The sequence below is a fragment of the Oryzias latipes genome, chromosome 4 (genome assembly GCF_053564925.1).
Source record: "Oryzias latipes strain Hd-rR chromosome 4, Olatipes_Hd-rR_3.1".
Lineage (NCBI taxonomy): Eukaryota > Metazoa > Chordata > Actinopteri > Beloniformes > Adrianichthyidae > Oryzias > Oryzias latipes.
Window position 1 is genome coordinate 29,949,856 of NC_136240.1, and position 17,494 is coordinate 29,967,349.

General features: G+C 40.7%; 1 long non-coding RNA gene across 1 annotated transcript; it reads right to left on the minus strand.

Annotated features, from left to right (window-relative positions):
• Positions 1 to 2,230: 2,230 nt before the first annotated feature.
• Positions 2,231 to 3,501, minus strand: LOC144991989 (uncharacterized). Its single transcript, XR_013655698.1, has 3 exons — positions 3,313 to 3,501; positions 3,183 to 3,237; positions 2,231 to 3,094 (listed from the first exon to the last, which is right to left on the minus strand). It is a non-coding gene; the product is annotated as an uncharacterized LOC144991989 (long non-coding RNA).
• Positions 3,502 to 17,494: the final 13,993 nt, after the last annotated feature.

Here is a 17,494-nt window from a genome sequence, read left to right on the forward strand (position 1 = left end):
GAATGACCCACATTGATTTTGCATCACAAGACCTTCAGAACTCATAGTGAAGGCCTCTTTAGCTCTGACCCTGCCTGGCAACAAAGGACAGCTGAAATGCGATTGGTTAAATGGTCCAATATGAAAATACTTCTGTCTGAAAGCAGCATAACCATCATAAACACAATAAAAGAGAATGGACAGATCATTTGGAATGATTTAATGAGTATGCATGGACAAATATATAATTAACACATGATTCAGATATTTTTTAGGCCTCCAGAGAAGGCCTTAACCCATGTGCTATCCTTGGCACATTACCATTGGAAGTTGGGTCATCTAGACCCACTAGACAGTGCTCTGAACTTTTTTTTCTTCAATGATTTGTGATCTTCACTAGTGTCCATGGATTACATGAAATCGTTCCACCTTTATCCACCTTTGCATGGTAGGAATAACACGTCAAGGTAAGGGTGGGGTCATTTGGACCTCATAGGATAGCACAGGTGTTAAAGGTCCTGGCAGCCCACCACTGACTTATAAGAAGAGAATTTAAGAATTTAAAGAGAATTTAACTTGAGAATTTCAGAATTTAAACCACTTTATGTGTAGTTGTTTAATGTGGGCCATGGACACATGGCCCACTTCCTATGTCTGACTGTCTTCAAAAAAACTAAAGAGCTCACAGTTGAGGTCCAGGACTTCCTCTAACAGGAACTGTAACATCCTACACAGATAAACACTCCCTTAAAATGCTCATCTGGAACAGCCTCCCACTCTCCGTAAGGGAATGTCCCATATTAAAAACTTTCCGAATTTGCCTCAAGCAGTGGCTGAAAGCCAAGCGCTCCTGCAAATTTGATTTATAGCTTTCTTTTATTTTACTGTCATTTGATGGTGTTTTGTGTGATTTTATCTCCTGATTTATAACCACCCAGTCATTCAATTTAAATTCAATTCAATTTTTTTTACACAGCCCAATGTTACAACAATAGTCGTCTCAATGGGCTTCATCCCCGTTATTGTATAGTAAACATAAAATCACAAGGATCACAAAGTCATAGAATTCAATAGGGAAATTCTAAACTGAACTAACTAAACAGACTAAACTAAACTGGGACCCTCCTTCACAGTAAGGAAAAACTCCTAAAAAAAACGGATTCAGGAAAAAAAAGAAGAAACCTCAGGGGTGTCACACATCCTCCCCCAGGACGGAGGGTCATGCATTGCCATGTTGATGCTTTGATGTGATCAAATGACTTATCCGGTATCTCATTGTGTTAACGTTCTATTGGGACTACAATTCTAAACTTGTTTTATTGTAATAATTTGCCATAGTCACATCTATTACTGCATCAGTAGATATTCATTCATCTGCATAATCCCTATCAAATAAATAGATTTTAGGAATTAAATAAAAATGTATTCATTTTTATTTAAAATTGCTTTTTTATGTTATTCATCTTTTATCATTTTACTGTGCCAAAGTGCTTATATTTCGGTAAAGCACACTGCACAAAATGAACGTATTGTCTATTTTTCATACAGGTAATGTATTTGTTGTAAAATAAATACAATATTAAAGAAGAATTTTCAAGGAAGATATCTCTGTCTTTGTTTTCTGTGAAGAACGACTGTAAGCAGCTACGGGTCTCCACTTGTTCCATTTTCCATCACTGATTCTCGTTTAAAGAATATTGGCAGATTGAACTGATGGTTTGTTTGTTTTTCCCTAACCTCATTACACGCATGAGCTATTTTTACAAATCTCTGCATGTTATAAATACATTTAAACTAGTTTTTCTGGTTCTACAGTGCAGCTGTCACACGATTGTATAGCAGAACCCGAAAATGACACACCTGACAATCACATAAATCATCGTGTCTTTTAAGTCATAACTTCAATTTATGCTGAAAGTTTTCATGACATATGAGATCCTGCTCAAAGTGTGGGATCTGGTTTGTTGTGCTTAAAGTCAGTCAGTTGGGTTTGAAATATTTGCATAAAATAAAAAAAATACTGTTTTGCTCAGTGAGAAAAGAAGCTTTTTATTGGAGTAGCAGACACTTTGCTCAACCAATTTCACATCAAGCAGATGCTAATGTCAGAGGTGGGTGGTAACTACTGTAGTAATATTAACTCAGTTACATCCACTTGAGTCTGCTTCAGAAAAAAAGAATATCTTGGAGGAAGTTTTCTTTTCTGTCAATCTTACAGTATTTTATAATGTGTAATAAAACAACACAAATCTGCATTTGAACATTTTTTCTTTTTAATTTACTTTACACAAAAATATACAGCAGGAAACGTTTTTTCAGCCTTTGACTGAATTCATCCCCACCCCAAAAGTGGAAGAAAACACAGAAATAAAATGTTACAAACAAAGGTTTCATTCACAAAAATGTACATTTTTACACAGATTGACAACATTGGTGTTTCCTCTGAATTCAGTGGTGCAGAAAAGGAACGAGAATTTGTTCACAGATGAAAGCAGTCAACCAGAAAGAGGAAGATGACTGGAGGGGAAACTATTTTTGTGAAAGTGAGATGAAAACCATGTTGTGGTTTGTAAAAAGGATGATGGTTCAGATGCTTCTGAAGGATCAAGGTAAGGCAGACTAGGTGCATTTAGAATATTTTCTGATCAGGTGCTCCTCCTCAGTTCTTCAAGGTTAGCCTGCTTGGCTAAACTGTGCCCAAGAATCACATCATTACATGTGAACATTCCCAGCCACTCCATTCACAGTGCGTGCAACACCCCATTAAAATGCTTCATTTTTATCATACAACTTCAGGTCTTCACTTGTTCAGAATTTCTATGCTCACCAATTCGGACAGTGAATATCATTCATCATAGTTCTTGAAACAGAAAAAAGCTCTCTTTGCATGCAGGTCCAAGTCTTATTGTCGTGTTGCTCGCCAGTAGGCGTTTTGTCTTGAAGCAGCAAATCCCATGTTCGCCTTTAATGATTGGGTCGATCTCTCTGCTATCTCCTTCTGCAATTAGTTGGAGATTGGCATTTTCATCGGAAGCCTTCAATAACTCAACACATCCAAAGATGAGGTACTTTGCACCTTTGTCTGCAGTCCAGACATCTTGTCCTTTGGGAGCATCTACAAGTATTGAAAACGAAGCACATTTTTCATGAGCTCAGGGAAAAAGGTTAAACTTACAATCAAGTTAAACCGTGATGTGACTGACTTTTTAGTTCACGTGTTACGAGGACCTTTGTTGTGCTTCCTTCAGGTTGAGCTGTCTGCAAACACAAACATCAATTAGATATAGTTACAGTCAAACAAGGAAAATGGCGATCCCTTCATGAATTTCTTACCTGGTCGATAGGCTGTAAGAACAGGTATTGGTGAAAGATGAAGAACATAAAAGCCCAAACTAGCAAGATCATCATTGCTGCCAGACATACCAGTATCAAAGTGCACTTTGACTGGGAAGAGTCCTTCAAAGACTCTATGTCAGTCCTCTTCACTTGTGCCATGGTTTGTGCTTGCACAAAATCCAGAGTGTCAATTACAAGGCATGGCTTCCTTATATGACACTTACCACTCCCTCGCCCCTGACGTCACAGAAAACCAGGAATACCCAGCGTAGCAGGGGTTCCCTCTACGCTTACACAACAAAACCAGTCTAACTAGCAGACTTTGATCTGTTTTCTTTCCTCAGTCCAATGATTTATTGGGTTTCTGCAAGACCTTACCTGCAAGACCTAAAGATAGCCTGGATCTTCTGCATATTGCAAAAACTGTTTTCCTCAGTTCATAGCCTAAGGAAATCTTTGGAGTAAAACTCATCTTAATATGTTTTAGCAAAGAAAATTTGTTTCAAAAAAGGCTTAGAAATGTACATTTGGACCCAAGGTGTTTAAGCAAATATTAGTATTCCTGCATTGTACTGTAAAAACATTAAAAAAGAAGAAACTGTGATCAATTAAGTTTAAAAATAATATATTATTTTTAAATTTAAGTGTATACGCATTCAGATTGTTTACAGATAATTTATTGAAAGAACAAAACTAATGTTGTAACGGCAAAGAAAAGAAGAACTATCCGCCCCCACCACCCCCAGGTATTGAGAAAAATTGTTGCCTAAGGGGACTCAACTGGCTGGATTTATTTCCATGAGCTCACACATTTTCCAGGCATGCAGTGGGATAGTATCTAACATGCACATTGGGCTCTTTGAAACTGTCATCAGGGGCCTCATTTATAAAACTTTCCTCAAGATTTGTGTCAGAAGTGGCGTACCTGCCAGCATATCTGCTCCGCCAGACGGACACATTGACGAGAATATCAGTTTAGTACATTATTTCGTTCTGTTTACTATATTATTTATGAGGATGAATTGCACAACATGCCAATATTGCAGAACATATTTCACTTTTCTTTTTGCAAATAAGTGTTCATTTGAATTTCTGTTGTAATTTTCGTTTGATTTTTTTTGTTTGTTTCACTGCTGATCGATCAAACGGGTGTTCGTGTAGGCTGTTAATTGTAAGACTTGCTTTGTGAAGTCTTCATGTTATTTATGAGAGGCAGGATTGTCATTTTCACTTTCACGTGTTTCTTCCATCTGCCGACGGTTTCGCCGTTTCTCATTTCACCCGTTTTTGTGCGTACGCCTGGGTCAGAGCTTGCGTGAAGGACCGCACATTTTCCCGTCAAGTTTGCATTTATAAATATCAATTATTGCGTAGAGAGTGGCGTACGCCTTCTTTTGTGCGTACGCAACGTTTATAAATGAGGCCCCAGGTCATGTTTGTTGTCACAATCTTTTCTTCATTATGCAGAAACCATTCATTTCAAGAAAATACTGCCATATCAAATGCTTAAAGCTATCAGACGTATTTTTAAATTATGCTTCATTAAATGCTGCCAGATTTTAATTATTGTATATTCATTACATTCCAAAAATATCCATCCATTTTCGTTACCCGCTACATCCCTCTTGGGGTCACGGGGTTGCTGGAGCCTGTCCTCCACTTCTGTTGGGTGAAGGTGGGCTAAACGCTGTACAGGTTGCCAGTCTGTTGCAGGGGACACAAGCACTCACACATGCACACTTCCGAATGAAGCAGGTTATGGATCATGGGAGCGAGCCCGAGTGCCCAGAGAAAACCCACACATGCACAGGGAGAACCTGCAAATCCCACACAGAAGCTGGGATTTGAACCAGGCCCTTTTCACTGTGAAGCGAAAGCGCTAACCACTGCACCACTGTGCGGCCACGATCTAAAAATAAGCAAAAACAATTTCCAATTTCTAGGGTTTTGGATGACTTTTTCATTTTCTTAGGAGGAAATAATATTAAACATGAGTTAGATAAACAAGATGGAAACGCAGATAAATCAAAGCTGTCACAACTTTCAATTTCTGTTTGTGCAATTGGCTTTCACATGGAAGAAAAACAGTTAACTAAAACACAAAAGCAGAAGCAGAAACTCAAAGTGCTTGTCCCAATATCCGTTTTTTTAGTTTCGATTTGTTTGCCTTCTTTCCTTCTCTCTTGTTCTCATTCAAACTTGATTTGCTGGTGGGAAATTCCTCCATAAATGGAAACTGTCCTGTTGCATCACTTGTTTATTGCCTCACCCACAGACAGGCGAACAGGCTTTCTGTCAGCACTTTTAGCCTGTAATACTGTGAGCTTGCCAACTGCCTTTAAGGAATTCACGCTCACACACACACACACGCAGTAAAGCTTTTTCCATTTCCTTATTTCTTGTCCTTGGTTTTACTACTAGAAGGTGTTTTCACTGTGTCATTTTAAAGTTTCAGAGAAGAAAAGTCAGAAAGATAAAGAATCAAATAATTTTCTGGATGTTACCAAAATAAATGAAGGGCATCTCTGCAAAAATTCAATTAAAAAAGGGGTTGTTTTTTTCACGTTTGTGTTTTTGTACAGCAATATAAAGAAAGCCACTTTATGAAACTTTTTTTTTTTTTTGCCACCTCAGGAAGGATTTTATGTTCGCAAAACGCTTGCTCGTGAAACTGGCCGTAAAATGTGATTGTTCTTGAAGGTGTTATAACTTAACAAAAATCTGCTGCAAAAAACCTTGAGTTCACCTCAGTTGCTGTTTTTTTTTTACTTAAATCTATGTCACAGATAAAGATCAGTAAAAAAAAAAACAAGCGTGCTTTTCTAAAGCACTATATGTAAAAGGGACTGTAGTGAAGTTATTTCATCTGAAACTTCAGATTAATGCACAGCCCCATTGTTCTATTTGTTTAGAAAACCTCCCCAGCTCTCAGTAGAGCTGGTTTTGAAAATAATTGTGCATTTCGTGGAACAATCACCAAATTTGGCATGCATTTACCGTAGGATGCTGTCAGATAAATGCATCTAGACATTAAAGAAAAACACAATTATAAACAACAGACCACAACAAGAATCGAGTGTGTCGTAAAACCCACACTCGATTCTTGTCGAGACAGTGTGTCGTAAAACCCCCTGAGCCTTGCTGGGATGAGAAGCCGATGAACAAACACACAACTGTTTTCTAAAAAGGTAAAAAGGTCAATCTGAGTTAAAATTTAAACACACATTTAAACAAAGACATTTACACAATAATATTAATAATAAAACAATTTCCTTCACAGTTCCCCACTTTCAGAAAAGCATGATGGCCATGAGAATATCCAAGATTTTAAAATATACATGATATATACACAGCAAATTGCAAGTTATTGTGCAAATCATAATTTTTTTAATTTTTCTAAATATTCAATGTAAATGACAGTCAGCATAATTTTCAAGTCACAAAACTTTAGAGTATATATTAAATATTATTGAACAACCCTCCTAAAGATAACAAAATAAATAAAAACGTTAAAGTGCACACAGTATTACAGTATTACGCACAACCGTTCCAAAACATTTTTTAGATTCTGAAGAACTGAAAAATGTTAATTTGTTGAATTTGATGCATTAGGAGATCATATTTACTAAAATCAAAAGCTTACCAAGCAAAAACATCTCAACTGGTCAAGTTACATTCCAACATAGGACCCTTCTTTATGGCAGCTTCACAATTCTTGCATCCAATGAACTTGTGCATTTTTGGAGGGTGTCTGCTTGAATTTCTTTGCAGTATGTCAGAATAGCCAGACATGCTGTTTGGATGTGAACTGCCTCCCCCCATCAGAGATATTTCAAAGGTTCTCAATAGGATTGAGGTTATAGGGGAGGATGGGGGCCACACAATCAGTTTATCTCCTTTTATGCCCAAAGAAACCAATGATGCAGAGGTATTCCTTGCAGCATGAGATGGTGCATCGTCACACATGAAGATGATTTGGTTAGGGAAAGTGTGGTTCTTCTTTTTCTACCACGGAAGAAAGTTGTCAGTCAGAAACTCCACCTACTTTTCAGAGGCCTTCAACAACATCACCTTCAGGGACCCCAGTGGGGGCAACCAGCTCTCTCCTTGTGATTCCAGCCCAAAACATGACTCCACCACCTCCTTGCTGACAAACAACCTTGTTGGGACATGGTAGCAATCCACCAACCGCCCACGACTCCATCATTCTGGAATAGCCACGGTTGCACGGCGCTCTCAAGTGAAGAAGACTTTCTGAAAATGAGTCTTCAAGCATGTCTGGGCCCATTGCAGCTGTTTCTGCAGTGAGCTCCTCTTTAAAGAACATCTTTAAGGTGGTAAAGGGTGCTTATTGCTTACCTAAACAATGAACAGCTAGTATCTTTAAAGGCTGACTATTTTTTTCACAAGTTGCAAGGTTGGCTGTCATTGTAAATACGTTAACGCAGCTAATGTGTATCGCTGTCGGACTGCGTTGTTCTTACGTGTTACTAACAAGGTTCGGAGTTAGAGTAGTCAAAGTAAAGTTTGATTTAGTGCTATCAGTCTGTTTGTTTACGTGTTTCAAAGTTGGAAGTTACAAGTATTGTGAATGGGTTACAGGTTGGACTGTGTTTTTATACATGTTACTAACAAGGTAGGGAGTTAAAGTAGTCACAGCAATGTTTATTTTAGTGATATCAGTCAGTTTTCTACATGTTTCCAACCAGTTTGGGAGTTACAGGTATTGTGAAAACGTTAACTCTTCTATTGTGGCTAACCTGTAGCGTGTAGTTACTGTGAACACAGTTTTTTTTTTTTTTTTTTTTTAACTTGTCCTGTCCAACAGCTAGGCAGACAGATGAGAGCTGAGGGCCTCTTGGGTTGGACATATTTTACTTTAACAAGAGGGGTTATTAATCTTCAGACAAACCAGAGGTATGTCTGAATAAACCCCTTTTGTAATTGAGGCCAAACTTTATTAATTTCAAACATGTCTGAAAATCTTTGGTGTTGGACCGGACGGAAAAGGAAAGAGGGGAAGAAGAGAGAGGGACGTTAGAGAGAGGGGGGGTAGGGGGTGATAATAGGAGGGGAAGGGGGATAAGACCATGAAGCAGCATAAAGCAGCAAGTTTACTGGTTGTTAATCATTATGGTAAGGTTCAAATGAAAAAAAAAACAAAAAAAAAGGGCGGAGCCTGTCCACACACACACTCAAATGTTATAAACACACCTGTTAGTTGCAAAAATGTCCACCTGTCGACATGTACACAAAACAGATAGTGTTCACACGCATACTTATGCCTTAAAACCAACTAGTGTGAAATATTTCAGTCATTCAGTCTGTTGAGCTAACACCTGTGCTCAGGTGAGTGTTTATGTTCTTCTAAAATGGATGGTGGAACGTGAAAAGAAGGAGGGAGAGTGCCCAGCCATCCCCACCCCAAGACCCCCACCGCACCAGCAGCGGCAGCCGGAATCCCCCCAACGCCACACGGGAACCGGCAGGGAACAACCGCCACCCGGGCGACCAAGCCCGCCACCCAGGCCAGGGCCAGCAGGGCCGCCGCAAGGCCCCCAGAGCCAGAGAGCAGGGAGGCACGGAGGGAAAGAGGGCGCCGCCCCAGCCCAACCAGGAGAGCAGCCCCCCCGCCGCGCCGGGAGAACCCAACGCAGGGCCCCACCGGAGAAGGACGCCCACAGCCCCAGACGAGCACCCCACCACCACCCAGGAGTTCCGGGCATCCCCCCGCCCCAACCCCAGGTACGAGCCAGGACCCCCCATGGGAGACCCACTCCGCACTCCAGGCAGCCACCCGCCCGGCCCACGGTTGGTCCAGGGAGGAGCGAGGCAGGGGCCCGCCGCCCCCGCCCAGAAGGGGGGAACCCCGGGGAAAAAAGAGGGCCCACAAGGGGTGTTGTAAATATGGCCCGACCAGGCTCGGCCACAGTTGGAAATTTGGCGGGGCCCAGCACTCAGGAGCAAGGACCAGAACCCACCCCCCAGGGACACGAACACCCCCGGCTCAGATGTAATGTGAACCCCCCCACCGCGCGGAGAGAGCACCGCCGGGCCCAGGAGGCCAGCACCCCGGGGACACAGCCGCCGTTGCAAAGGGGCCCGTACCCCCCACCAGGGAAGAGGCAGGGGACAGAAGGTCCTAGGTCCCACCTTCCTTGCAAAATGTGTGTGCGTGTATGTGTGTTTGAGAGAGACACCCCCCACCCCACCCCACCCCCAGACCCCGCAGCCGAAGCGGATGACACCCAGAGCGACCGGGGGCCCCAAGAGGGTTGTCCCGTCCCGCCCCAGAGCCAGGGAAGGGCCGATCCCAGCCCCAGGTGTAGACGGGAAGCCCATCCAGCGCCGCTGGGCCCCCCCCCCCCCCCGAGCAGCGCCCCCCGCCAACCCCCCCCAGCACAGGCAAAGGGACCACCCCCCCAAGCCAAGCCAGACCACCACCCCACCCCCCACCACGCACCCCCACACCCAAGCCCAGAGGACCACGCAGCGCCCCAGGCCGCCCCACCCAGGCGCCGGACCCGACCCCCCGACCAACGGAGCCCCCACCACCCCCGGCCAGGCACCGGAGGCCCCGACCCCCACCCCGGCCCACGGCAGAAGGGCAAGGAGCAGCGACGACCATGCCCCCCCCCACCCCCTAAGTCACGGAGTTAGCTATGGGAGACCAGAGAGACCGAATTCTTTCAAAGTTACTTGAACTTTGGGCTGACATTTTTTCCAAGCTGATATGATCAAGCAGCAGATTTCGGTGTTGACTTATATTTATATTTTTTTTGCTTTTCCAATTTATTAAAATAGTTTTTTTAGCAATGCAAAGAGTTATGAAAATGATAGATGCTAATCCTCCTTCTACATCGATGGCACTCATGTCACCAAGCACACAAAGTGACGGTGAAGCTGTGATTGAAACCTTAAGCCAGACTGATAGATCGGCACATACCTGCTGCCAGAGAGCCTGGACAGGCGTGCAGAACCATAGTGCATGCATGTAATTGTCGGGTAGATTACTGTCACAGTGCTGACAAATGTCTGAGTTACTGAGACCCATCTTGAACATCCTCTGTCCAGTGTAGTAAATTCTGTGAAGAGTTTTGAAATGGATTAGCTGCAGATTTGGATTTTTTGTCATTTTAAAGGTGTTTAGACAAAGTTCTGACCAAAAACTTTCATCTGTGCTGATGCTCAAATCCGCATCCCATTTTGTTGTCGGAAGTGAAATATTGTTATCTAAATTACATAAAAGTTTGTATATTTTGGAGAGAGTTTTATTCATTGAGAAATTGATCAGAGTGGTAACTACATCTGGTAGCTTTAAATCGTTGTCTCTGTATTTAAACTTTTTAGTAATAATTGATTTAAGTTGCTGATATTCCAAGAAGTTATATATTCCGTGTTTGTCTTGAAGTTCCTGGGGAGTTATGAATCTTCTATTAATAATTATGTGCTCTAGTTGTTTTATGCCCCCTGCTTGCCAAGCTGGGAAGTGGATAATTTTTTTGTTTATGAGGATGTCTGGGTTGTTCCAGATGGGTGTCATTTTGCACGGTTGAATTGATGATTTTGATATTTTGAGAAATTCCCACCAGGCTGTTAAAGTGGCATTTATATTAATACTTTTGAAACAATCCTGTCTTTTAACTATTTGACTAATAAATGGAAGATCTGACAGGTTGATCTTTCCACATAACGCCTGTTCCAAGTCTAACCATGAGTTGGTTTCTGGATTATTTTTTAACCATTTTAAGATGTATTGTAATCTATTTGCAAGAAAGTAATTGTGGAAGTTAGGTAATTCTAATCCTCCACAGCTTTTTGCAGATTTTAAAGTTTTTAGACTAATTCTTGCAGGTTTATTGTTCCATAGAAAGCTTGATATGGATGAGTCTAATGTTTTGAACCATTTTAATGGCGGTTGTGTGGGAATCATTGAGAAGAGATAATTAACTTTGGGTAAGATTTTCATTTTAACCGTGGCTACCTTGCCCATAAGGGACAAAGGCAGGTTGGTCCAGCGTGTTAGATCGTCCTGTATGTTTTTCAGTAATGGGGTGTAGTTTAGCAGCACCAGTTCTGATATTTTGGGGGAAAAATAAATACCTAGATATTTTATATTGCCTGATTTAACTGGTATTGTGAGTCCTTGCTCCGCATTACTGTTCAGTGGTAATAAAACAGATTTATTCCAATTAATGGAATAGTCTGATATAGAAGAGAATTCATTAATGATTGTTGCCGTTTCATTTACAGAATGTATATTACTTAAAAACAGTAATATGTCATCTGCATAGAGACTAATTTTATGATGGCTGTGTTTGGTTTTAATTCCTTTAATACTCTCATTCTGTCTTATTGCTGCAGCTAGAGGCTCGATAAATATTGCAAAAAGAGAGGGGGAGAGTGGGCAACCCTGTCTAGTTCCTCTTCCAAGAAAAAACCTGTTGGAAGTCTGTTTATTAGTTCTAACTGATGCATTGGGGTTGTGATATAATATTTTGATCCAACTGATGAATGATTCTCCAAACCCAAACTTATGGAGGGCAGCAATGAGGAACTTCCAGTTTACTCTATCAAAGGCTTTTTCAGCGTCCAGTGATAGTATAGTCATTTCCTGGTTTTTGATGGTGGCAAAGTCTATTATGTTAACGAGTCTGCGGACATTGTCATCCGAGTGTCTGCCTTTGATGAATCCAGTTTGATCAAAGTCAATTATGTGAGGAGTGACTTTTTCTATTCTCTGTGCTAGTGCTTTGCAGATAATTTTTACATCTGCATTAATTAAAGAAATGGGGCGATAGCTTGAAGGACTCGTGGGGTCTTTGTCTGGTTTTAGAAGAAGGATAATGTTGGCAGAGTTCATGTTAGGTGGTAGAGATTGGCTTTCATTGATAAATTTTACCGTTTTATAAAACGTTGGTGCCAGTTGTTCCCAGAATTCCTTATAAAACTCTGCAGGAAAGCCGTCAGGCCCTGGTGCTTTACCATTAGGCATAAGGACTGTGAACACAGTTAATAAAGTCTGACAGACTGTGCCTTATAGTTCGGCGCGCCTTATAAAAGACACAAGTTCGATAATAGACCATTCATTGACGGTGCGTCCTTTAATCCATCCAGTCTGCCCTGTAGTGCGGAAAACACGGCACTTAACTTTTGAAATCATGGCTTTTGATTTTATAATTTTCTTGTTACAAATATTTATTAGCAGTTTAACAAATTCGTTTATGTTGTCTAAAGTCTGTTTGTGTCGAAAGTTTGTAACCCACATGAATCCTCTGTTTAACTGATAGTAACTGAGACAGAAATTTAAAACCCCACAGTTGTGAAATTCTTGTTGAAGGGGTAATTCTCTCACGGGGTGGTGCAGAGGTAGAGCGGTCAACATTTGATCAAGAGATAATAGGGTTGAATCCTGCCTTGCTCACCCATGTGTGCAAGTCCCCTTGGGCTCCAGGTGATTACGGTATATGGTTGACACCAGTGTAAGCAGCAGAGCCAGCAGCAGTGTGTGAATTTGTGTGTGGGTGAAAGGAACTGTAAAGTGCCTTCAGCCTTCGAGGTACATTTCAAAAGCGCTGTGTCAGGACACACCGTTTACCACTTGCTAAAAACACTTGTGGATGCAATCTTATGCATCAAGCATGAACCATCGAACAGATTGCCTCATATTTTTTGCATGTTTTTCTTATTCATAACAAATCAAAATGGAAAGTGAAAACAAATTGTTGTACGTCAGCATTTTACGTGAAAGAGTGTGTCAACATGTCATCGTGAAAGGGACTGTTGGTGAAGAGCAAGCTCGCTCCCACTTTCCATCACCCATGTCATTGCACGCCCTCCTGTTAGTTTACAGCCCCCCACACCCCTGACCTAACATTACCAGTGCAACAAAAATGGCGAGCAATGTTGGATCCGTGCAGTTTTGAGCCAGATGCCAGCTCAGAAGAGGAAAACAGACGTCCATAGATCTAGTCTTCTACGAGTGGATGCATCAGAATGGAGCGGGGCAGAAAGCGTGTTGCCTGCCCAGTATATTTTCTAGACCACAAATGAGCTATTTTTGAGACTACTCCTTATTCATCATGATTTGAAGACTAACAAACATGAGGACAGATTAAACAATTACAAATAGGTGCGCACATCAGGGAGGGCAGGTGAACACACTGTGGGAAAATTGGAGGGAAGGTCAAGACATCTGCAATGAGAGGACATGGGAGAAACAGGAAGTAACAAAATAAAAGCAGGACAAAAACTGCCCTGGCCCCAAAACTTCACACTTTCATAAGAAATATGCCACAAGAACATTTCAAAACACTAGAAAAAAAATTTTTCATCGGTGTGGGGCTTTAAAAATGTATTCAGTATTGGATCAACCCTTAATATATGGTTTTAATGAAAAGTTTTTATACAGACTTTATTTTAACAGATGATTATGTTGCGTACTCTAGTGTCTCTATACTAGACATTTCCTTAACTGTATGTCCAACTTAAATTTTCTAAAACAAGCACTTTGCAAAATAGGACAAAACAATCCGAGGAACAGTAAAATAGCCAAAACTGTTACATTGTGTTGCGATTAAATGTGTGTAAAAGTAAGAAAATCAAAGTCAGCAGCTCTGAAATAGACCTTTCCATAAATGAAAGTCTCTGCTCCTAACAATTAGCTTTAAATATTTACCCATAAGAAAAGACACTTGTTTTTCATAGTTTTTTTGTTTGTTTGTTTTTTTGCAGATTAAAAAGACAGTTTTGGACACTTTTTCCTGACCATTCTAATAGAGCTCATGATCTTCAACCTCACACATCTGGTCTGTCTCCTGTGTTTTCTTTCCCATAAGTTAGAACAATTAGGCAACCAAAAGACTCCCCCCCCCCCCCACACACACACAATGACTGACAGGTTAATAATCAATCTTTACAGTTTGCAACTCTGAAAGGTCAAGAGTAGGAGAAATTAGTCACTCAATTCACATCAATTTTCTCCTCTCACTTTTTAACAAATGACTCAGTACCTTTCTAAACTTGACAGGCTTTTTTAACGGAGTCACTGTGAATGTTAAGTGAAAGCGCAGTGTTACAGAACCACTTTGTTTGACAGTAACTTTATGGACCCTAAAGGGTCTGTGCATCACTCTTCTTTTAGAAGTGAAAGATTTTATTTACACTTTTGCTTTATTTTAATTTTCTTTCATAAAACAAAATGGCATAAACATAAGGTAGGATCGGATCGAGCCTGCTCTGCTCTGCTCTGCTCTGCTCTGCTCTGCTCTGCTCTGCTCTGCTCTGCTCTGCTCTGCTCTGCTCTGCTCTGCTCTGCTCTGCTCTGCTCTGCTCTGCTCTGCTCTGCTCTGCTCTGCTCTGCTCTGATTTGATTTGATTTGATTTGATTTGATTTGATTTGATTTGATTTGATCTGATTTGATCTGATCTGATCTGATTTGATCTGATCTGATCTGATCTGATCTGATTTGATTTGATTTGATTTGATCTGATCTGATCTGATCTGATCGATTCGATGTGATTCAATTTGATTCCTCTATCTGAGCTGTTTTTGCTGTTTAAAATCAAATAAGAATAAGAATGCAAGATATTTGGGGAATTTTTTGACAGACAACAGAAGTTTGGGTAAAACAAAAAAAAACTAGGTAAACTAGATCAAACTTTAAAATAGTTCCAGCTTTAGAAAAGGATTATGTTTGTCCTTACCAATTGAAAGACTTTACACAATAGAAAGTATTTTTTAGCAGACAAAATAAGGAAGACAAACATTTTGACTGAAATTATTAGTGTGCATGATGTTTTTCTGTGTGAAACGTCTGCTGGTTAAAAAAAAAATCAACCTTAAGAAACGTTGACTTTCTTTGACTGTCCTAGTGTTCCTACAAATAAAAGCTAATCAAACTTCGAATCTTATATCAAGTATTTAAGGGTTTTTTGAAACAGTCATATTTACCAGCCACACTGACATTTCTTATATTAAGTATCATCTAAAAATGGAGAAATGTGTTTAAGTTTAGGTGTCTGACACGTGTAACGTGACACATGGTGAGCTGGAGTAAAACTTGACTATCTAAATGAAGTAACTGAAAGACAGTGACATTATTTATGCAAAATGTCGTTTTACACTATGAGCTAAAACACTTTCTAAAAGAATTCATATGCGATGTCTGTTATTAAGTTATGATACAGTTCATGGATTGCAGGTGGTTGCATGATGGCGCAATGGTTAGAGTTCTTGCATCATATCCAGAAGTCCCTGGTTTGAATCCCAACTGGATGTGGCTTTTCCCTGGCACTGCAGCTTCCTCCCACAGTCTTAAAACATGCTTTATAGGCTGATTAGTTTCTCTAAAATGTTCCCCAGGTGTGAATATGAGCTGGTAGCACTGCAACACACTGGCGACCTGTTCAGGGTGTACCCCACCTTTGCCCACCATTGACTGCGTTTTCTCCAGCAGCCCCTTGAAAGAGATTTAGCAGGTTGGAGGGAAACAAGATGAGCTGGCCTTCAAAGGGGGCCATGGAAACCCAGCTCTGGTGCAAGTTTGAGATTGAATCTCTGAAAAGTCCCACAGCAGTTAGGGTTCTTTTTGGAGTTGGTGAAGCATGTTTGTGCTAATGTGTTGCTAAAGGTGAGTTTGCTCTAAAACATGCAGCTATCAACATTGGAATGTAAATCATTAACTACAAACAAGGTAGAATCAACCACATGTATCTATTGATAACCCTCATCTTATTCTTCTTTTTCATGTATTTTATTATATGTAGGGATGAGTTCAATAATGCCAGGCAAGCATATTTTTCATCTCAGATGCTAACATGCTAAAGCTCCTCAGTATACGCCGATTGTTCCATCCCAAATCCAGCACACTGAGACTGTATCCTTGTCACAAAGAAGGAGGTTGAGGAGCATGGGAGCCACAATTCAGGAGGAAACATCCAAGATTCACGAATACATCAAGTACAAGGCCCCAACTGAGAGTGTGCTCATTGAATGTCTAAGGCAATGGGGAGCAGAGGATGTGGTGCTGGAGGACAGTGTGTGATCCTGTGGGACTTCCAGATCCAGACTGATAGGATGGTAATGGAGAACCAACCAGACATTGTAGTGGTGGATAAAGAGCAGAGGAAAGCCGTTGTGGTGGATGTGGTAGTGCCAAGCGATGGGAACATCAGAAAGAAGGAACATGAGAAACTGGAGAAATACCAGGGACTCAGAGAAGAACTGGAGAAAGCCTGGAAAGTGAAGGTGACAGTGGTGCCTTTGGTAATTGGAGCACTCAGGGCAGCAACCCCCAAGCTGGAGGAGTGGCTGCAGCAGATCCCTAGAAAGACCAGTGCAGAAAGAAAAGCGCAGTGCTAGGAACACCAAAGAGTTCATGCAAAACCCTCAAGATACCAGGCCTCTGGTAGAGGACCCAAACTTGAGGTAAAAAAAAAACACCCGCAGAGGGTGAGAGGACAGTTTATGTAAATACAATTGATCATTTTCTTCTAGAGGTTTTCAAACTTTTTAAGGCTTAATATATTTGTGCATCAAAATGAATATATTTTGTATTTCAATGTTGAGTTTCAAGGTATTTTATTGACTTTTGCAGAACATGCTGTAAATTTACTGGTTCCACTAAATGTTCCAAATAACTAAATAAAATGTGAATTGATTTGCCCCAAAAAATGAGTTTGACATTTGATGTTTATAATAGGATTTTGGTTTTCCACATGAAAAGAACTGCAGTGACCTGCAAAAGCGTGGGACTGTTGTTGTGACTCACTCACAATTCCAAAGTCCTTCATTTTACTATATACACAGTCATAAGATGAAGTTTGTCAAGTTTAAACTTGAAGCAGAATAGCCTGTTTGGTGTCACACACCGTGGTGTGTGGGTTATACGTTTCTGTGAAAACTAATGGCAAAAATAAGGCGTTGTTCTTCTGGTTGTTTTTATTGTTGTTTTAAGCTTTTTCTGGCTGAAGAAAAGAAAACCAGTGAATGTAAAGCAACAGTCTGCATATAACCCTACACTTTTGTGCCCTACTGAACACTTTTTGTGAAATTATTGCAACTTTTTACTCAGATAAATCTTTCTTAATGAACTTTTTTTGAACAACCCTCTGGGGTTTGTGGCTAACATTATAGACTTGTTGACAAACTAATCCAAGACCAATGAGTGAAACCAAT